The sequence below is a fragment of the Camelus ferus genome, chromosome 5 (assembly GCF_009834535.1).
Source record: "Camelus ferus isolate YT-003-E chromosome 5, BCGSAC_Cfer_1.0, whole genome shotgun sequence".
In the NCBI taxonomy this organism is placed as follows: domain Eukaryota; kingdom Metazoa; phylum Chordata; class Mammalia; order Artiodactyla; family Camelidae; genus Camelus; species Camelus ferus.
In genome coordinates, this window is record NC_045700.1 from 5,693,850 (window position 1) to 5,716,156 (window position 22,307).

The window sequence follows — 22,307 nt, forward strand, 5'->3', positions numbered from 1 at the left end:
CCCAACAGAAGGGTCCAGTAGTGCAAGGGAGCAAGCTGGGGGGGGACGTGGTCGTGCTCCCTGTGCTGTCATGTGGAAGTCCCCACTCGCTGGAAGAAACGTCATTTGCACGGGATAAGGAAAACTTTGGCAGTAGCTTCCTTCTCCCTCCTTTCCTCCAGCGCAGAGGGCTCCTTCTCAGGGGCTGTGTACATGGGTTGGGGGGTCCCTCTGAGGTGCCTGCTCCCTGGGGGACAGTAGCCATGGCCCCTGGGATCCAGGCCGCTTCCAGCAGCCTCCTCCATGGGTTGGCGGTCATGTGCGCAGGGGAGAGGCTCAGAGCCTTGGGTCCTCAGCATCCTCAGACTAGAAGAATAATGCCTCCCTCTGAGAGCTCACATGAGGTATGTGGGTGGGACGCATCTGGGGTAAAGCCTGGCAAAAAGTTGGGGCTCCTTGCGATGAGCAGAACCTGACCTGCCAGCCCTGGCTCCCACCAGACCCAGCGGGCATCCAATGTTGTGGTCACAGTTGCAGGTCCTAGGGGTACAGCAGTGAACAAAAGAGAGGAGAATCCTTGTCCTTAGGGAACTGAGAGTCATTAGAGGGAGGCAGACAACAAGCATGATCAATGCCATCAAGTGCGTGGGGTACGAGGAGGCGGCGAGTGTAATGCAGAAAAATACGCAGAGGAGGGCTGGGATGCAGGATGTGGGCCGGCCGGGATACTGCCCTCCCCGGGGCTCCCACCTGCCTGGTTTCCTGGACCTCCCTCCTTCCTGCATCCGTGCCTCTCCACTATTTCCTCATGTTCTCAAGCCCTGCACTGATGCTCATGGAGGAGTCCTGGGGGTGTGATGGGCAGATCGTGGCAATGAGGAAGGGGAATGTTTGCAGAGTCCTCACCAGGTACTGCTGGGCAGGAATAGAGGGAAGAGGGTGGGAGAAGAGAAGGCTAGCATCAGGTGAAGGGGCCCCTGCCCGGGTGGTCCTTGTGCATCACAGGCAAGAGGCTGACCCTTTCCTCCTGCTGGGTGCTGACCACAGAGGGGCGAGCTGGGACGGGTCACAGTGGAACCAGGGCCGGACTGCCTGCCAGGGGAGCTGCCAGCACATGCAGAGACTGGGTTCCAAGCCTCCCCCGCCTCTAGCTTTGCCATATTCGTCCTCAAATAACCCAGCAAGCATAGTTGGTGCGACAGGAAATCCACCTTTCTCGCGTTGCCGCGCCTGGCGCGAGGCCGCTCAGACACTCAGTAGGTGCCAACTTACAGATATACAGGATCTGTGCTGCGAGCCCGCGCTGCGCGCCCCTATCTGCACACAGGCCGTGGTTGCGACCCGCTCCCTCATTCCTCCTGCGCGGGGGCTCTGGGAGGGCGCCAGCCAGGACGGGATGGGGGGGGCGGGGGCGGGGGCGGGGGCGGAGGCGGGGGGGGTGGTGGTGGGGAGAACAGCCTCGAGGCCGGGCGGCCCGGGGACTGCCTGGGTAGCACAGATGTCACCCGCGGGGAAGCACAGGGCGGGGCCCAGGCCCCGGGCTGATGGGAATCGGGTTGTTTCCAGGACAGCTGGGGACGTCTTTTCATTATTCTTTCGCTCGAAATAGAATTATCTTTCGAAATCAGTTTTGACAGGCAGCCCGGGCGCTTTGCCTGGGCTGTCTGGGGGAACTGGCTTCCTCGCCTACACATACTTTTTTTTTTTTTTCCTTCCAAAGGAAGAAAGAGGTAACATTCTGCCGGTTTAGAAGAAAGTGGGAGAGGAGAGAGAAGTGCCAGGGGGTGAATTCAGAAGAGGGGCAGGGCAGGGGAGGGCAGAGGGTTCTGCGAAGAGAACCTGCCCCCGGCAGCGAGTCTGTGGATCCCCGGAGACCCCGGGATGCAGCGTCATTGAGAAAACCAGAAGAAACCTCAGTGCAGAGACCAGAGGAAGTGAGCAAAGGGCAGAGAGAGGAAGAGGGTGCTGGGCACTTGTGGGCAGAGGGAGGGAGGGGTAGTCAGAGGTAGCAGGACAGGGGCTAAAAACCAGACAGCAGGAACTGGTCCTGGGTTGCCTCTGCCAGCCTCAGTTTCCCCATCTGAAAGGGTGAGGTGCGTGAACCCTTCCAGCCTTTGCTTGGGTGGTCCCGGGAGCAGAGCTGGGGGAGGCTCTGCACTGTCCCTGTCGCCCTCTGTGACTCTGGACCCTGCATCTGGGACGAGATGCCCTCAGCGCTGTCACCACAGCTTCTTCCTCGCAGAGGTGACCAGAGGGGGCCAAGCCCCCCTGCCCCAGCAGAGCCTGGAGCTGGAAAGCACGAGGTGGGCAAGTTATTTTTGCCACAAAATCAGCAGGGCCTCCTAGCAGGCCCTTGAAGCTAAAATGAGGAAAATACTGCCTTTGTCCCACATTTAAGTGGAACAGCCCCCTAAGTGCTCAGCACAGCGCCCAGTACAGGGTGTGCCTTCCCAGGGGTGAGCTGACACCGCAGTGACCAGGAGCTGCTGGGTGTCCAGGGCTGACAGGCCTCCCACACCCTTTGAGACTGGGGCCTGCGGCAGGGGTGGGGGGGTACCGGGACAGGTGTTGGCTTGTCAGGTGGTGGCCCTCGTCTGCCAGCTGGACCTAGCCTCTGGCCCCTAATGTCTGGCAGTTGCCTGTGCTCAGCACGAGTCAAAGCCAGCTGTGCCTTGTCCTCTGGACACCGCCGCCGGTCACTGAGCCCCACACTGCTCTGGTGCGCCCTCCTGGAGAATGGCACCTCTAGGGGGGGTGAGGGTGACCTGGACAGACAAGGCTTGTTCTGCTGGCCAACGGTTGGGCAGATCAAAGCACCAGGGCCTGAGGGACCAGAGAGGAGGATGTCCAGGTGTGCAGGGCTGAGCTGGACGTGAAGGAAGTGGGACAGTAAGGGACAGGGGGCATGAAGTACTCCAGACACCGCGCAGAGCGCGCAGAGGCCTGAAGGTGGGGGCGGGGCCCCGCGGTGGGAGGGCCCACAAGCCGGAGGGAAGGCGGGGCTCACATCCCAAGCGCAGGGGGCGGGGCAAGCCTCGGGCTCTGAGCAGCGCACCCCACGGGGCGGGCGGGGGAGTATGCCTGGATGGGGTGGCGGGTCCTGAGCTGCTCCGCCCTGGCCCAGGCCCCAGCACACACCGCGACTCAGGAGGGTGTGGCTGCCCGTTTCCAGACCCCGTCCACGCGTATCGAGCTGCCCTCCCGGTCTGTGCCACCCCCACCCCCAGCTGTGAGTCCCCGAGTCCCCCTTGCAACCGGTGTGGGGCCTGCGGCACCTCTAAGGTGCGGGTGTGTGGGTGTGGGGAGAATGGGTCAGCGCAGCACTGAAAACCTCAGGGAAACCTTTCCGAAAGGCAAGAAGAGGCTTATTTTTAAGCGAGAAAAATGGAACTCAGACAGTGTTCCCTCTCCTATCGAAATTTCATTTAAATGACAGGAAAGGGGTAAAAAGAGCTAAGCGCCCAAGAACAAAACGAAGCCAGGAAGGACATGATATTGGACCAGAAGACTTCAGAACACGACAGAGGCGTCCTCGCTAATCCACACAGCCGCCCTCCGAGGTCATGGCTTCAGGGAGGTCCAGCCACTCGGCAGGTAAGGCAGACCCAGCTCCTCACCGCCCACTACGTGCCCGTCCTGACTCAGGCTTGGGTTCTGGCTCCTTGGCCAAGTTCCTTAAGCTCTCTTAGCCTCAGTGTTCTCATCTGTAAACTGGGGCTGGTAACACACCTGCCTCAGGGATAGCAGAGCTGACAGGCAGACTTCCAAAGTGGGTGGGGCGGCGGGACTGGTGCTCCGACCTCAGCCCTCGAGGATCCCTGCCCTGTGGGGTTTCTCTTTTGGATTCTGGGTGAGCATCTCCCTACGCCTTGGGCGGTGGGCAGCTTAACACTCTGGTTTGTAAGTATCCCTGAACATGCTCGTTCATGAATTCAGAGGTGGTTGGAATGGGCAAAGTCAGTTTCCAACAGGCTCAGAGCTGGCTTGTGTCGCCTTCCCAGCTCACGGCTGGCAGCGGGGTGAGAGCGGGGGTGCTGGGGTCTCCATCACTGGCCCAGTGGGACTGGCTGGCTTTTCCACTCGCCACCTTGGTTTGACCTGCAGAGGACCAGTGATCAGCTGGTGCTAGGACCCCCTTCCGCCCCCTGCTGGAGAACTGAGATTTAGGACCCCACTGTCTTCCTGGGGGGTGGGCTGGCTTCTGAGCTTGATGGTCCAAGCTTCATATAGGTTGCTCTGGGATCAGGTGGCTGTGATAAGAGAGGCCTTTTGGCTCCTTTGTTGAGAACAAAAGGTTATTGATTGGAATGCCGCTGGGACTGGAGGTCCACTACCAGGCCAATGGATGCAGACACTTCCTGTGTCACCTCATTAAACATCCATCCATTATCTTCACTCCTTAGAGCCTTGTGACACCCCGGAGTATCTTCTTAAGATTCAGGACATCACAGATACGTTTCAGAAAGCCTGGAAATTGGATCAAAGGGGCAGGTCCAGGCTAGGGAGCCCTGAGAAGCAAGAGGAGCAGAGAAGTGGGGAACCCACTGGGCCCCAGATCAGGCTTTGTTGGGGCTGAACTCTTTGGGTGCTTTCTCATAGCCTTGCAGCTGGCCACTCTGGTCCTGCCTGTCTTGCTGGGCTCTGGAAGAAGCCAGCGTCCATGAGAGAGATAGAGAAATAGATGGGCAGGTTCTGTGCCCTGTGACAGAGGCTAGATGGGAGATGCAGAGTGGAGGGGTGCAGGAGGACAGGGGAAGGGTGCCCAGCCTAGTCTCTGGTTGATCTGGGAGAGGCAGGCCAGGGAGGCTTCCCGGAGGAGTTGACGGCGGAAGACGAGGGGGATCATGACCATAGGCTAGCCAGCCCAGAGCAGCAGGCGGCCGTGGTACAGGGCCCAGATGCAGGGAGGATGGATGGGAGCAAAGCCCAGAAGTGCAATCAGCATATGCGCATGAGCGTGTGTGAGCGTGCGTGTGTGTGTGTGTGTGTGTGTGTGCGCGCGCGCGCGTGTGCACACATGGATAGGTGGAATACTGTTGGGAAGGTGGGAGACATCACACGAGGGCTGGAGTAGGGTGTTAATGAGTTTGGACTTTATATTGCAGACAGAGGAGGACATTGTAGGGGTTCAAGCTGGGAGTGAATTTGATATAATGAGGAGTGGGGTTGAGGATGGGGGGTGGCTGGAGGCGTGGAAACCAAGGAGGAGGCTGTAGCAGTGAGCTCAGCCTTGACTGGACCCTGAAGACAAGCCAAAGGAGGAGTCCTTTGCAGCATCCATGGGCCTAGAGGATATCAGAAGCGTCCCACTGAGCCTTCCTGGAAGGGCCTGGGTGGCTGGGTGGGGCAGCCAGAGGCTCTGGGACTGACGGCTTCGAGCATTCCCATGTTGCAAGCCTGGCAGGCAAAGTGCTTAAATATTTATTACAAACAGAAACTGCTGTTGGAGAACCAAATTCTCAAAAAGGAAATTGAAAGGGAAGGGAGGGTGGGACCTCTGAATCCCAATTTGTAGCACTGGGCCTCTGCATATTTCATTAACTCCTCAGAGTGCTGAGGGACCAGATGTTCAGGATGCGGGGAGGTCCTGCAATTCACACACCAGTGCACCTCGTGGCAGCAGCTCATTATTCTGGGGCTGTGTGAGGAAGGTCAGATGCAAAGATGCTTGCAAAAAAGGAGGGTGGATGGAATCGTGATGGATGGGGGAGGGCTTGTGTTGAGCTGCTGAGGGAATAATAGATATGAGAAGCGAGCTGAGAGTTGAAATGAACATCAGGAAAAGGCAATGGGGTGTCTGGAAAGAGCACTGACTGTGGATTCAGCCAGACCTTCATCTTTTTACTGGCTCTGAGAACTTGAGAATGTTTTGATGTCTCTGGACTCTCGTCAAATGTAAGTAATATGATCTGCAATCACTGTCACTATCATCATTATCACCATCATTATCATTATTACCATTATCATCATCTCTACCAATACCATCACCATCATCATCGTCAGCACAACCACCACTGTCATCATGACCATCACCATCATCATCACCCCATTACCACCATAATTAGTATCACCATCGTCATCATCAATCTCATCATTACCATCATCACTCACTGTCACCATCATCACTCTCACCATCACCATCATCACTCACCATCACCATCATCACTCTCACCATCACCATCATAACTCACCGTCACCATCGTCACCCTCACCATCATCATCACTGCCATGATTATCCATGATTATCGCCATCATTACCATCATCACTGGTATAATGCTCACCATATCGACCACTTACTGTGTGCCCCACACACAAATTGATCTATTTCTCAAAACAACCATATAATTATAGGCAGTTGTCTATATGCTCCATTGCACAGTTGAAGAAACTGAGGCACAAAAAATTAGGCTTAAGTTGACCAAGAGCCAGTAAGTGATAGAGTGGTTCTGCCTGACAGCACAGGGGCCTCCTGGGTTAAACGTCGCTGTGAGTGCAGTGACATTTGTACATTGCTGGTGTGACGCAGGTCCCATCACAGGGGGCTTCTTAATTGGGTGTGTCTGTTGGTGAAGAGCAGCCGGGTCACGGCCTTGTCCAGGGGGTGCTGTGAGTCAGACTGAGCCCTGATAAGCATAAACAAAATCAAAGACATTTTGGGGACCCTCCTATGTGCTGGGCAATGTGCCAGGAAACACATCTGCAGCCTGGCCATCAGCGTGCTTAGCCAGCGCGAGGGTGCACACTGCAGGGGGCAGGAGACTCCCTCTGCCTGCTGCCCAGGAGCCACTGTCCAGTGCCTGCTGTGTCATCGCCCAGAGACAGAGGTGGAGAGCGAAGAGCTTGGCTGGAGACCGCAGGGGGTCCTCAGATGCTCGGATGGGTGCTTGGCAGCTGTACCAGGCCCTGGGTTGGTTAGCAGAATTCACTTGAATTGGAGAAATTGGTCTTTGACCTTTTTAAAGTGACTGGCTAATGAATTTGAATAAATTTGGATTACTTTAATAAAGCACATGCTACAGAATGCATTCTAAGGGCAAAAGGGAGGAGTGAAGGGCCTCACAGTTACTCCAGCCCATGGCATAATTTATTCCATGCACTTTCAAGTCACCGGAAGCACAATGGGAGTCCTCGACCGTGTTTTGGTAAAGTGGGGGGAACAGACAGAAAAGGGAACTTCTTCCTACTGGGTTAGTCTCTTCCACCTTATTAAAGGATCTAAATTTATTTTCCAAACCCCAGTCAGAGTCTGACCACCCAAAGAGGAACCTTTTATTAATAATTTATAAATACATCCTCCCAGTCTTCTTTCTCTCTTAATATTTTTATGAAAAAAAGGAAAACCAGAAAGAAGCAGTTTAGGGTTAAGAAGTGTTTGTGGGAAGGAGGCGCCCTCAGGGAGCGCGAGGTGGAGTGTGATGGCGTGTGAAGTGGGTCATTCTGTGGTCGGATAAGTGCGGATTAAAGCTGCGCCTTGCCTGTGACCTTGACAGCTACTGATTCTCCAGGCTTCCGTCTGCTGTGTTTAAAGTGGAGATCAGGGTATCTCCCTGTCAGGGCCCGTGAGAGCTTAAGTGAGATGTGCTGTAGGAAGTACCTGGGGGGTCCTTCAGTCAGGGTGGTCCCTCTGCTAGAGGGGGCTTGGGACCAAGTCATTGCCCAGAATGGACGTTGGACTGTATGCGTGTACCCGTGCGCACGCACAAAACACGGATAAAGAGCAGAGCTGGGACACAGCTAAGGAGGACCAGAGGACCCACTGAGAGGCTTTGGAGCCAGAGCCATGTGCTCAGCCCTCTGTCGGCTGGTAAGCTGTGCCTGCCATGACATCCAGACCCTTCTATCTAGGACACCCCCGACCCCGTGGTGGCTTTAGGGCAGTGGAGGCTCCACATTGTCATAGGCACCCTAGGTCAAGCAGATGCCGCACTGCAGCCACACAAAGAGGCAGCTCGCTGCCACTGGAGTGTGGCTGGTGGCAGCGCTGTCCTCTCAGCACGGCCATCAGCCTGGTAGGCACCCTCTGCTGCAAAGGCTCTGAGATGTTCCTGCCACCTGGGGAGTCATGCTTGCAGACAGCCTGAGCACCCTGGCCCTGGGAGACACTGGTGGATAAGGGGGCGTTCCGGGCACAGTGTGCATGGCTCCCAGGGATCCAGGTTTGGTAGGAGAAATGGCTTTTTGAAAAGGTGGGAAGCATCAGCGCCTCCAAGGCAGTGCTCCTCAGGCATCGTAAGCTTTACCCACGTTGGGACCTGAAGGAGAAAAGATGCTCTGTAAATATGTTCTCTCGGACTGAAAATTAACTTCTACATTTTCCTGAGCTCGTGGGAATTAACACTGCCATTAGTCTGTAATTTGTTTCTCAAAATTCTTCTATTTTAAGAAATTAAGCAGGAGGAGAAGAGGGTGAAAAACAAAAGAGAGGGGGAGGGACCAGGAGGAAATGAGGACACCTCAAGGCAGGCAGAATGGGGCGGTGAGGGGGAGGAGCAGGGCGGTGGGAGACGGCCTGAAACCCTCGCTTTTCATCTCTTTCCTCCCTGTGGTTGTGACGGTGATTTCCCAGCTGAGAATATCTTTGCCTGCCAGGGCTGTGTGTGCCCTGATGAAACCACAGTGTTCGCAGTAGCGTCGGGGATGAGAAGGGCAAGTCTCAACGAGGCACGACGTCCAGGGCTCCTGCTGGCCTTCACCACGCAGTGATCAGCCGGACCTGGCCCGCATCTCTGTCTCCAGGAGGTTAGAGGGAGCATCCTTCCCATCTGGGCTCCGTTCCCCGTGCTCAGTCTTGCTGGTTCTGCACCTTTTGTAAAAGGATGTTGCCTAGAGCCTGAAATAGACAGGAGAGCCTATTCTCAAGGCTCTGACCTTTAAGGGTGTAACACTTTCCCATTCATACAGAGATAAAAAGTTGCAGAACAGAGAATAACATTTGTCTTGTTGGTTTACAGGGACCTTGTGACCTGACCCACATGGACAGCTTCAAGAACAAAGGATTCTGACACCAAGAATTTTGCAACAACCAACCATAACTCCTTCCCTTTTTTGTATAAAAAGAAGCCTGAATTCTGACTCGGCTCTCCAGGACATTAGTCTGCTGTCTTCTTGGTCTGCTGTCTTTCTGAATAAAGTTGTTATTCCTTGCCCCAACAGCTCACCTTCTGATTTATTGGCCCCTCATGCAGTGAGCAGAATGAGTTTGCACTCTGTAACACTTAGGGGAGCTGGGATCTGGCTTCTCCAGTGGGTGTGATACCCCCAGGTGTGAGAAGCTGCTGGTTCCTGACAGCTCCCATTCACTAATTTCAATGAACCTTAGAATCATTTCCATTAAAAATAAAATCACCAGGGTCAGTCGTAGCAGGTGCCTACTTATGGGTTGGCGATATATTCCCAGCTGCTCTAGCAGGTGAGGAATGAGCCCTGAGTGGTTTATTTGAGTTCAGTGCTACCTGAGAAAGGCATGTGCAAAGGCCCTGAGGGGAGCTGCTCCTGGCTTGTTTGAGGAGCAGCAGGCAATCAGGAGAGGAGTGAAGTCTGGAGGAGAAGAATAGGGGATGTGCTCAGGGGCCCTAACTGGGGGGACTCGTCCACCGCTCTGAGTGAGGGGGCAGGCAGTCTGGCGTGGAGTGAGGAGGGCCCTGGTCCGACCTGAAATGCAGAAGAACCCCCTCCGGCCACTGCCCTGTGGGGAGACTGTCGGAGCAGGGTGGAAACATGGAAGTGCGTTAGGAGGCACGAGATGAGGGTGGGCTTGACCAGGATGGAGGAGGAGCAGGTTTACAATATTTGAAGGGCAGAGTTATCTGGATTTATCGATGGAGCAGATGAGGAGTGGGAGAGAAATGGGAGAGAACCTGGCAGTCGAGGCTGATTTCCAGGTGGTGATGGAGGAGTGCTGCTGGGGGAGCAGCAGGTCTGGGAGGAGACGGGGATGACAAGGACCTGTGATGGAGACGGCATGTCCAGGCTGGGCTGTGATGGTGGGCAGAGTGGTAGCATTGCAGTCGTGCCTGCCTGAGTCCCTGTGTGTGAGCAGGGGAGAGAAGGACATCCCTGCCGTAGGGACCACACCAAGTCCCCCTGTTTCCAACTGTCCCACTGAGTCATAGACCCACCCACCGCCTCTTCATCACGCAGCTCTAAGCCTTCCCTGAGGAGGATCTGGAAGGCTCACAGCTCTGAGACCTGCTCCCCTTGGAGTCATATCGCTGTCCTCGGTTTCTCGGTCCGGCCATTTGCAGCCTTGCGCCCCATCGTGGAGCCTTCCTGGTTGCGCCTTTGCCCACAAGCGGGTCCGTCACTGCACTAGGGAAGCTGGGACACTAGCTCTGTCCCCACCCCCGCTTTCACCTGGGGTGGCCCCCCGCCTGGATCAGTCAGCCTTCAGTCATATTTATGCCAAGAGTGGTGACGGAATGTGTGTGTATTTCATTTGCATCCTGGACCAGGGCTAAAGCTCTTGTGAATTTTGGGCCAGAAGTGGGTACTAAATGGAGAATAAATGCCCAGCTGGTTGCTTCCCCCTAGACCACGCCCTCCCCCCAGATTCTTTTTCTTTTTTTAAATTGAAGTACAGTCAGTTTACAATGTTGCGTCAATTTCTGGTGCACAGCACAATGCTCCAGTCATATATGTACGTACATATATTCCTTTTCATTGCAGGTTCCTGCGAGATATTGAACATAGTTCCCTGGGCTAAACAGTAGGACCTTGCTGTTGATTTTATGGTTACTGTTACATTGTCACTTGTAGCTTTTGCCTTGTGTGTTTAACCCCCAACATTTCTATAGATCTTGCAGCATTTCTCCACAAGCCCCTGGTCCATTGGCTCTGAGGCTTCCTTCCCAGCACTTTGCTCCATTCTGGTCCTGGGGCCCATCCCCTGTCCTTCTGGGTGACTTCATCTCCCTCTTGGTTGGACCTACTGTTATCCGATCCCCTGTCTTCACATTTCTTGCTTTTCACGCTCACTTTGCTGGAATCTATTAATGATAATTCCCTAAGAAAGGGAGTTTTCGAGTGAAAATTTTTTTTTAAAAGCATTGCATTTCTAAAAACATATTTATGTTGCCCTCACATTTTCTGATCGTCTGGCTAGGTAAAGAATTATACAGCTGTTCGCTTCTACTCCAGCCTCACAGGACTGCTCCTCCGCCTCCTGGAACCCTGGGACTCCAACGCCTGATGCTGCCGTGACTTTTGAATCATTGTGCGTGACGTGTTCTCTTGTCCAGAAGAATCGTTTCTTTCTTTGACTCCAGCACATTTCTCTGCATTACTTTCTGGGTAATTTTTTGTCCCTGCTTTTTATTTGTTCTACCTTGTGGGAACTTTTATTGGTCAGTTGTGGGAGCTTCTAGGTGGTCGATCGTTATTTTCCTGATGTTTCCTTCTACATTTGGAGACTTTTTTTTTGTATTTATCTTTCTGTTAAACTGTTTATTTTGGCAAAGTGTGTGTAGTATTCCAGAGTATTTTCTTGTTCCCTAATTTTTTTTTTTAAATGGCAGCCTGTTCTTTACCTTTTCAGACCTCCCTAGAATACAAACGGGATCTCGCTTTCTTTCTTCTTAAAGTTCTTTGCAGAGAGCTGTTTCTTAAACTCTAGCCAGTTCATTTGAGATTGCTCCTCCTTTTTCTGTTGGTCTTCCTCTTCCAGGCTTTCTTCTGGAGTGGTCATCTGGGGACCACTCATATTTCTGGACAAGACACACAGGCAGCCTGGAAGCTGAGGTTTTTGGGAACGACAAGTCCATGGACAGGAATCCTTTAAAGGTGACAGTGGCTGTTATTCTGAGGTCTATAGGAGCCACGAGGGCTGTTGTGGGGGCGTGGACAACGTGCCCCCTTGGTTTTCAGCAGCACGAGACACAGCTGGAGCCGGCCACCCCCCAGCTGCTGGCCTCTCAGCCCTCCGCCCCCATCCATGGCCACCCCTTCTTGTCTTTTCTCCTGGTCTCACTTCATCTTCCTGTCCCAGCAGGGAAGTGTTGGAGCCCCTGAGAATGTGTCCTGGTCCTCTTCTCTCCTCCATTTCACTCACGCCCTCTGCAGAGCCTCATTCTGTTACCGAAGGCAAGTTCATGCGCCCGCCGCACCCTGAGGCCAAACAAACTGAAACTTTGGAGTTTGGAGCAGAGAAAGGGTTTATTGCAGGGCCGAGCAAGGAGGACGGGGTGGCTCATGCCCAAGAAAACTCCGAACTCCCCAAAGGGCTTCAGCAAAGCCGATTAAAAGGCCAGGTGTGGGGGGAGGTCACAGGTACGTGATCAGCTTGTGCACGATTCTCTGGCTGAAGCTGAGGTAACAGGGGTGCCATCAACCCCTATGTACCAGAAGGTCTGGGGGCCACGTGCTCTGGATCATCAAGTAGTTAATTTCTTCCGTTTGGTGGTGGTTTTAAGCATCTGAAAAACTCAGGAAATATGCATGAGATACTATTTTCAGAGAGGAGTTACAGCAGAGGACATGGGGAAGGGGTCTGTACCAGGAAGGCCCCACAGGGTCCTGCTCAGTCACAATTTGACATCATGGTTTTGAGGAAATTAATGCACACTGATGCCTCTAGAGTGAACCTCCTGGCCTGGGGCTCCCTCCTGAGCCCTGGACTGGGCACCTGACTGCTTGTCTCATCTCTTTTTGGATGTCCAAGGAACATCACCTGCCCTGATCCAATCCCTCCCGTGTCAGCCAAGGGCCACCCTCTTTACTGCTGACCAGGGAGGATACTGGGATGATTCTGGAATGATTCTGGAACCCCTGCTGTCTTTCATACTTTGAACCCAATCCGTCAGCTAATCCTAGCAGGCTCTTCTTTGGAGTTGTGTCCAGAATTCCACCTTCTTTCTCTTCTTCCCTTGCCCTCCACCCCTGCTTACCTGGACGGCAGTAACTACTTCCTAACAGGTCCTGCCTCCTTGTTGTTCACGTGGGCACTTCTAAGTGTTTTCTGTGGCCCTTTAGAGCCCCTCAGTTATGTATCTGCCCAGCTTGCCCCAAGCCATGACTGGGACTGTGTCTTGCTCACTGAGGTGTCTCCAGCCCTTAGATCTAAGGACCCACAGAGAGGCCACGGTCACATTTGCTGGTGCTGCAGCCATTTTTCCTTGACAAGAACTCCTGTTTTGTTCAGTGGCAGCTTCAGCAAGGGGCTTAGGGGACGGTGGGCCCGCCAACTGATGGGGGCTTCACAATTGGTTCAAATTCATCCTGGATAGTCCCACTTCTTTCTATCAGGGACTGGTTCGGGGTGGACGTGTAACTGAGCTCTGGAGAATGAGACCTGAGGGGTCAGTGGGGGAACTTCTGGGAAAGCTTTTCTTCCCTCATAAAACCATTGAGCTTCACAGGAAGAAGGCTATTTCTACCGCTGTCTGCCTTTCTTCCTGCTTTCTGCTGTGTGAGGATATAGTGCAGCCATTCTGTGCTCATGAGGAAGAGGCCCAGAGGCCTGGAGCCCTGATGTGTTGGAGCCACAGAATGGGTCTTGGAACCACTCAGTGTCAGAATTCTTGCCCCAAACACAATAAACATTTTAAACTATGATTATGAACGTTTTGTTTCTTGTATCCAGAGGCACCCTGACTGCCCGATCCCCACCACCACGCCACAGGCAGAGCTGGGAGGAGGAGGGAGTCTCAGGTGTCCTGCGCCAGCCCGGGATGTGCTCAGGAGCCTCTCCAGGGTGTGGATGGGAAAGGCAGAGTGGAGATGGTTTGCATAAGCAAGAGAGAAGACTGACTTTTACTTCTGAGGGCTGAAGGCAGGGGAGAGTAAGAGTCTCTGCCTGAGATAGCCTGGTTGGAAGGTTTTTCCATCCAAGAACGTGTACTCTGCCCCCCAAGGGCTCGTGTGCAGTCATGGGGGCCTTTCCACATTGACGGAAGGCCTGCCGCCCAAAAGGGCCCGTGCGTTTTGGTGGGCTAGGTCAAGGACAGGGGAGCTGGGTGGCCCAGGCCAGTCACTCGGGCTCTCCGTGCCGGTGTGGCGGGCCCCCAGTAAACACCCCGGGTGGCCACACTCCTTCGCTGGGAGAATTAAGGGCTGTCCCCGTGCCTCCGCGGGAAGTGGACACCTGGGAGCTTGCGCCTGGTGTCTCCCAGCCCCGTCCGGCGTGACCTTTTTCCTTTGCTGATTTCAACCTGCATCTGTTCACTGTAATAAACGGTAACTGTGAGTATTAACAGCTTTTCTGAGTTCTGTGAGTCCTCCTAGGGGGTTGTCAACTGAGAGAGGTCCTGGGGGTCCCAACAGGAGCCCCAGTAGAAAAGAAATAGCTACTGCAAAGAAAGCCAAACTGTGATTAAGCTGGTGAATCAATTAACATGTTACCTCCCCCGAGACCCCCGGGTGTGGGTGGGGGTCCGGGCCTTCGGTGGCATGAGTGAATGAAGGAGCTGAAAAGGGGTCTGCAGCAGAGAGGATGGGGGGTCCCCTTACCGGAGGGAAACACTATTCCATCTCCCAGGACCAGCTGAATTCTTGCTCTGTGTGTCTTTCTTTCAGAGAAATGGGTTCTAGAAAGACTCTTAGTCCAACTCTGTGAGAAGGGCCTGGTTGCCCCTTCCCGAGGCACCTCAGGCTGGGTGCTGATGCGTCAAGGCTGTAGGCTGACCTGCCAGAATCAGGACCCCTTGCAGGAGAATTGGGGTCTGCAGCTCTGATCCCAGCCGCCCCCTGGCAGTTCCCGGGGGGCAGCAGCAACATGGCTTTGCCCCACTAACCTGTCAGGTGGGACTGGCCGGGTGAGCTTGTGTGAGTGAGACGCGTCTTTGCTCGGAGCTCGTGAGAGGCAGAGGACGCCTGCTGCGACAGTTCCTGGGAGCAGCGGCCACCTGGCTTCATGCCTTCACCACCTCTGGCCCTTCCTGCCCTGGGCCTTCTGTTCTCCGTGACTTTTCTTTCCTTCCTTCCTCCAATCAGAGCTCCTGTGCTTTCCACAGGCCTGCAGCCTGGATGCAATTACATCAAGATGAACACATCCCAAAGTCATGAGGTGACAGAAGTCAGCAGATAATGCTTTCAGATATCTCTATGCAGGCAAAGACGCCCACAGAATGTGGGGGTGGGGAGAGGGTCGGGGCGGCTCCCCCAGCCGGAGGCCAAGGACGAGCACCTGGAAATGTGCCTCTCGTTAGGAACACCCATCCTGGCCGACCACACACTCAGCTGCTCTCTTTGGCGATGGAGGGATGGCTGGAGTCTGCTCTCTCCCTGGCGGACCCCAGCTCTGCTGAGCGAGCACACTCCTCCCCAGCTGGTGGCCAGCCTGGGCCGTGGCTGCCCTGGGTGCTGGCTGACCCCTGCTCCTCGGGCTGGACTTCCTGGGCCGCTGTTGTCTCCTCCCTTCTCCAACTCCTCTGGTTCTCAGGACGAGAAGGGAATAGACGTTCGTGAAGTGCCAGCCAGGCCTTGCATCGGGGACTTGGCACAACCATCTTTTCTAGTCTCGGCAAGGGGGTGCCACTGTTAGGTAGTTAGGTAAGTGGGGGCACCGGGCAGATAAGGTGGAGGAGAGGGGGAATGGTCCAGAAGATGGAGTTACGCCCGCCTCCAGCATAATGGGGCTTAAATTCCACTAAATGGGCCTTAACTTCCAGCAAGAAACCGGTTAGAAACCAACACCACAACTGCGAGGTAGTGACCAGGACCTAACTGGACATGACCCAGTGCTCATTGTATTATAATTGGCATTGCGGCTTGGGCCCCTCCGCACGGGTTTCCCTGTGTGCATCACGGGTCAGGACACGCGCAAAGGGGCCAAACAGGACTAGGCGCTCCAGGGGCAGGAGCCGTCCATCAATCAGAAGACTGCCTCTAAGCCAGGTTACAAGAGACGGGGGCAGGCAAAGCCCACTGCTTTTCCCCCGTGGGTCAGCCCGCCTCCCGTTCTTCGGGGTGCACTTTTCTTTTCCTAAATAAAGCCTTTAACATCTTCCGCTACTCAGTGCTCTCCATCTCCCTGGGTCCTGGGAGCTGTCCTTGGAAGGAAAGAGCTGGAGGGTGCAGAGGCCCTGCCTGGCCTCCCCCTGCCTGGTCTCCTCTGGGGCTCCTTTGGGGGCCGAGCACCCCTCTGTGAGCAGCAGTGCCACGTCCCCCGGGCCCGTGTGCCCAGCCTTTTCTCAGGCTCTGGCGCATACTTTGGGAGGTTTTAACTACCTTCAGCATTTTGGTGAAACCTATGGTCCCCTTCTCAAAACAATGGTTTAAATGCATCCAATAAGATCCATAGGTTTATAAAGAAAGCCAATTATACTGAAACACAGTTATCAAAACATTTAAAAGGCACATTGGAGTTTCAGGAGCATATGTCTTTCTCCTCTAACACATTGCATAGCAAGTTCTGGTAGGGCTCTGACGACTGCCATCGTCTCAAAGTGGTGATGAGGTAAAGGATGCTCTGAGAAGTCTGCCACACCTGTGAGGCGCGAAGAAAACACCTGTGATCTTTTAAAGCACAGCCACCTTTCTGCTAAGCCTCCTCTCGTGTGTTGCTTATACTCAGCACGGAAGGAAGTGCTAACTTCAGCGAGCGGTCAGCGAAAATAAAGATGCAGGGTACTTCCTCCCATATTTGGGGCTCCCCTGCATCCCGCCCTTAGCTGCCTGGCCATGAGGATGCTCTGTACATGTTCCAGAACCTCCTCCACCCCGGCTGCCCTGGGCCGCTCCGGTGGTGGGAATCCCCATTCTGTGAACCCTTCTGTTCGGGTCGGATCCCAGGCACAGCAGCCCCAGGAGATCCATTTTCCTCCCATTCTCAGCAGACACTGCTCAGATTACACACTGCCATTTGGGGATTGGGTTTCAGCCACATTTTCTAAATTTTCTCTTCATTTGCCCAGAAACCTGAGAAGCCTCTGAGGTCTGATTGCATCATTAATCATTGTGGGAGTCCTGCGTGTGCATGCCCAAGTGGGAAGGCTGTTCTTTGTTTCCTGTTTCTCCTCGGATTTGCACTCCCTGCCTCTGAATGAGGATTAGATTCCTTCCTTCTCTGTTCTGCTCCCGCTCTCACCAGGTCACCAGGCTCCCCCTCCCCCTCCCCATCCTCTGTCCCCTTCCACACCCACCCCCTCCCCTGTCCTGCCCTCCCCTACTCTCAGAAGTGGAACCCAGCTGTGGTTTAGTCAATTTGCATCCCCTCTGTGGTCCAAGGAGGGGGCGGGAGGGTGATACACACACACACACACACTCTTTGTTCTTTGTGAAGAGCTGGTTAGCTTACTGCAAAAGTGCTAATTAATTGGGGCAAGATTCAATTGCCAGAGAAAATTACACAATGGAGATAAATGGTTTTGTGGAGGAAAATGTCAGAATTGCTCTGTCTATATCTTTCCCCTTTTCTTTTCTACAAAAAATTTCAGTGAAGAGGCGGTGGAGGTGACCTAGTTTTCAAAGGCTGTTCTGGTTTGACTCCGAAGGGGCTCCTCCCCATCAGAACCGTCCTGTCCTTGTGGGTAGGTTGTTCACTGCACAAGGGGCTGGCCAAGCAGGGGCTGAAATCCAGCTTCCTCTGTTTCTGACCAGGCCTGATCTTACCTCCTGGGTCATCAAGCTGAGGACTGACCTCTCCACTGCAGGCCCTGGCTCAGGGATCTCTGCCGGTTGGAGTCCAGAGCGAAGCAGCACTCTTCCTAGAGGGACAGATCTTCCGTCACACTTACCTTTCCAAACACCCACCTCCGGCCCCATCCCCTTCCCAGACTGCAGAGGAGAGAGGGGGAGGGGGCTTGTCTTATTGTTACGGAAGCCCCTCCCCCATCCAGGCCTGGTCTGGTTCCAAGATCCTAAGGAAGCAGTCCCTGTCCCTTGGTCTGGGTTGTCCTCCATCATGAATAGGAAACATCCTGGGCCTCACTGAGCCTGGATGGGGTGGGACCGAGAGAGGCTCCCTGAAAACGCACGCGCAGGTGCACTGGCCTCTCTCTCTCTCTCTCTCTCTCTCAAGCCTGCTCTAACTGTGCACCCAGATCGCATTCTTGAGCTGCAGGGTCTGAGGCATCTGCATTCAGAATCAGTCTCCCCATTGAGCATCCTGAGGGCAGTGGGTGGCCATGCCGCCCCCTCCCCCAGCTTCATATTTGCATAGCTAAAGGAACAAAGGGGCATCTGCACCTCAAGGTTAATCCCAGTCTCCCTGTAAAGCAGACTGTGCCCACAGTTTGTTTTTAGCTCCAGTGTCCCTTGTAAGGAGCACCCTGATGGGAGAGGTGGATGCCTGGGACTGGTAGGGACAAAAGCAGGGAAAGCTCAATGTATTTCAGACAAGATCTTCTTTTTGGTTCCTCTGCTTTGGTGATGAAGAGCCGAGGTCCAGAGTGGCCCTGAGGTTGTCTGGTTTCTCTGTGCAGGAGAACAAAGAGCGGGGCTGGGGCTTGTCCTGGGCAAACAGCCCTGCCCTGGACTTGTCATTGACTGGTACTTGGGCCTGAGGACTTGAGACTAGGTTCTGGTGCCCAGAATGGACATAGCCAGGTCATCAGGCACCCATGGTGTGTGTTCAGGATCTGTTTAAATTACTTCTTCCTGCCCCAGCTCTTTGGTTCTTCCATGGGCCAAAGTGGGAAGGTGCCAGCAGGAGACCCAGCCAGGTGTGCACCAGCTCCTGTGCCCAGGCTGAGGACAGAGGAACCTCCTGGCCAGTGGCGTCAGTTCCCTAGTGAGCCATCTGGCCCTGCATCCCTGCTGCAGGAAGGTGTGGGGGTGACTCAGGAATGGACTTATCCAGAGGACTCCAGAAGAATATGGAGAAGATCAGGGCTCCCCATGACCCACGTTTCATGTGGTGGCACAAGGGCTCTGTGGTGATGGTCCAGCCAAAGAGGTGGGGCTCCATGCCTTGTCTGACCAAGCCTGGGAAGTCACGTGTGCTGCAGTTCTGTTGATGGCAGGTGGATCTCAGCCTTGTTCCCTAAAAAATTCGAGGGGCGGGCCAGAGTCTGCGGCTCTCACTGGGAGGAGTGTCCAGGCAACCGTGCAGGGGAACAGGTGGGACGGCGGATACGGTCACGGCATCATTGAACAAGCATTGGTGGAGGTGTTGCTCCACACGCCGCCCCCCTCAGAATATCCTTCCTGCTGCTTCCCTGCCGAGTCAGCATTTCCCTTCGGCCACTCAGCGAATCCGCGGCCCTGATTAAATCCAGCTCTCCACCCTCCCTGTACCACCTCCTGAACGGCTGGAAGGGCTGGAGGAAGAGCGTGAATCCTACCCATTCCCCACCCCCCACCACCACCCAGGCTGGTCTCCTTTTAAGTTGGCAGGGACTGAAAGCTGTGTGAAAACCCTGCAATATCTCTGGTCCTTTCCTGCCGGACCCTCTGCTCTCCTTACCGGCCCACGTCGGACCTCTGCGGGCTGGTTCTCTGCAGGCTGCCCTCCGGAGAAGAAATTGGGAAGATTTTGGCCTCCAGCCCCAGACACGCCAGGGAAGGGGCTGGAGGCTCTAACCACAAAGTGTGCGGTGGCAGAATATATTGCAGGTAAGGGGCCACCACGTCGATCTGTTGTAACCCACACCTTGGCCGCCGCCGGATCTTGCCAAGGGAGCGGCTGGCACTTCGCTAATCAAACAGCTTAAGAGCCTGCAGCCCAAGCGCCAGGCTGCTCCAGGAGTCTGGTTCCAGCTCTGCTGACCGCAGGCCACTGCTCCAGATGGCGTGGGAGACGGGGCAGCAGACACCTGCATCTTTAAGAGTCCTCTCGGCCTGGGCCCCTGCAGCCTGGTCATTCTTCTGACTGCTGGACTCCCTGCATCTCCTGCTTTGCATCCTCTCTGCGCAAAGGAAGCATGACTTGTCCACTTTATTTTATTTTTGCAGCAAATCCCATATCTACAACTTTTATCTCACCAATCAGTATTTACTTTTAACATCCACTCTACAAAGTCCCCTCTGGTGCAGACTGAGTGACACCTGAAGGACTTGCTGTAACTGTTTGGGAGGTGTCGGCTCTGGCTAGGTGCCCTTCCAGTGCCCCCCGTGCCCCTGAAGGGTACAGGCTGAAGTGGACTCCGGCCCAACAGGCGCCATCTCTTCTCAAATGTCTTAAAGTAAGTTCCAGACAGTATAAGACAGGAGGACAGGGGTGGCTCCGATTTTACCTTCAGGTTCTGACAGGTGGTCCTGAGAGAGAGCCCCTGTATATATTTAGCTGTATACACAGTCGGTGTCCATCACCAGCTGTGAACTTGGAAGTGGCAGCTGCATTTTTCCCAGACACAGAGTCTGACACGGGCGCCTGGCCCTGATGACTCTCTCTGAGCCCCCACAAGAGGTGGGAGGGGGAGGGGAGAGAGGATGAGGAGGGGGAGGAGGATGGGGAAGAGAAAGGGGGAGGGGGAGGGAGAAGGAGGAGGAAGAGGAGAAGGGGAGAGGAGGGGAGGGGGAAGGAAGGGGAGGGAGGGGAGAGAGGATGGGAAGGAGGAGGAGGATGGGGAGGAGGAAAAGGGGGGGAAGGAGGGGGAGAAAGGAGGGGAGGGGTGGGGAGAAGAAGAGGGGGAGGAGGGGAAATAATCTCCCTTCCTTCTGGGTAAGAAGTATGCTTTTTGAGGATCAGAGTGCTCCTCTTCCAAAGCCGCCCTGACCATCCATTCCAACTGATCTCACAGGCACATAAGGATTCAGGGAAGGGGTACGTGGTGGGACATTTTCCCATGAGAGGAAGCTGAGGACCCACACCCCTACCATAATGCTCCAGCGTATCAATTGGGAAAATGAAGGGGTTGGACGCTGATCCCTCCCAGCTCGGATGGTCTGCACACGTGGTCTGCTGCAGCTGTTGTGTGGTGTTGGAAGATCTGCTGGGAAAGTGGGCTTGGAAACCAAGACAGTGAACCCCCTGGGACTGTCGGTGGAGGCTGAGAGGGGCATCCCCCTCCTGCCTTCTGGCATCTGAGCAGCCCCTTTTCCGTGGGAGCTTGCTCACCTGCTGCTCCAGGGGCCACATTTGCGACTTGAATGTTGCGTTCCCCGGGATTTGCTTGGTTCATTGAACAAAATGATTGACTGTGATGGGGATTGTTTGCAGCTTGGCTGCCCCAGGACGGACACCTGAGAGTGTGCTGTCTTGCAGAGACGGTCACCAGTCATCCAGACCCCCTCTTCCTGCCCCAGAGGAACTGTGCCATAACGGAGACACTAATGGCATAATTCCAGCCCCGGCATTCACCTTGATTTGGTAACGACCACGCAGATATGACAGATGTCTGGTGTGTAATTTTGGTCAGCAGAAGATGTGCCCCCAGAATCCAATACATTTCTTAACCTCATATAATTTAACGGAGGCCGTTGTGAACTTGCTTGAGACCTAATACACCATAACTCAGTTTATGTTTTTTAGCTAAATTCTGGAAACCAACTAACCACAAAGCTACAACAGATCAATGAGTATCGTCTGTGTTAAGCTACTGGAAATCAGGCAGGCTGCTGTTGGGGGAAGGGGGTTATCTTGAACCTCCCATTAGAGCTACTGGGCATTGTCAGTCCTTCAGTGGGTGGAGGAGCAGATGGAGGCTGGGATGAGGAAGCCAGATCCAGTCCTTGAGGTCCTCCCTTATGGAAAAGTGTCATCTCTCTCACTCTCTCTCTCTCTCTTTTTTAGCATTTCTACTTAAAATTAAAAAAAAAATTTTTTTTATTAAGATATAGTTGATTTACAATGTTGTGTTAGTTTCAGGGGCACAGCAAAGTGATTCAGTTAGACATATATGTTATTTTTCAGATTCTTTTCCATTATAGGTAATTACAAGATACTGAATGTAGTTCCCCGTGCTGTACAGGAGGCCCTTGTTTATCTCATTTATGTACAGTAGTGTGGATCTTAAACTCCTGGGTCAGTCTGCTTACAGACCAAGTATAGGCTGTCCTGGAGGTAGACTGAGAGCTTTCCCAGGAGCCGGCAGGTGCTTGCAGGCAGGGATTGTCTGCTTCCCAAGCCCCGGACTTTAGCAAGGGTCTGGCCAAGTGGAATTGCACCCCGACCAGCAGGCATTAGAGGAGGCATGGCGGCTGGCTGGATCTTGCCCAGCTGCGATGTTGAAGCATCCATGTGTGAGTTGCCTGTTCACAAGAACTAGAGCGGTTCTGGTGTGTGTGGCCATGGTCTGGGGAGAATCTTGGCCCACGCTGGGAAGGAGGCAGCCAATGTGACCAGCCTAAGAGTCCCGGGAGAGGGGGAAGGACTCTCTGAAGGGTGAGGCTAGGTTCTGCCCAGATGGTGCATCCTTTCCTCCCCAGAAACCAGCGTGAACTTTTTCATCCTGCCCAGTTCTAAATGTTTAATAAATAATAATAATGAACCTAATGATGGGTCTTTTGCTGG

The 22,307-nt window shown here is 54.2% G+C and overlaps 1 long non-coding RNA gene across 6 annotated transcripts; it reads left to right on the plus strand.

Annotated features, from left to right (window-relative positions):
* Window positions 1-779: 779 nt before the first annotated feature.
* LOC106730512 lies at window positions 780-8,994 on the plus strand. Of its 6 annotated transcripts, XR_004319720.1 has the most exons (5): window positions 807-888; window positions 1,700-1,913; window positions 3,416-3,573; window positions 8,547-8,719; window positions 8,932-8,994. It is a non-coding gene; the product is annotated as an uncharacterized LOC106730512 (long non-coding RNA). The 6 variants fall into 6 exon arrangements; XR_001366975.2 differs by lacking the exon at window positions 1,700-1,913 and having other exon boundaries at window positions 780-888; XR_004319722.1 differs by lacking the exons at window positions 807-888; window positions 1,700-1,913 and adding an exon at window positions 1,972-2,282.
* Window positions 8,995-22,307: the final 13,313 nt, after the last annotated feature.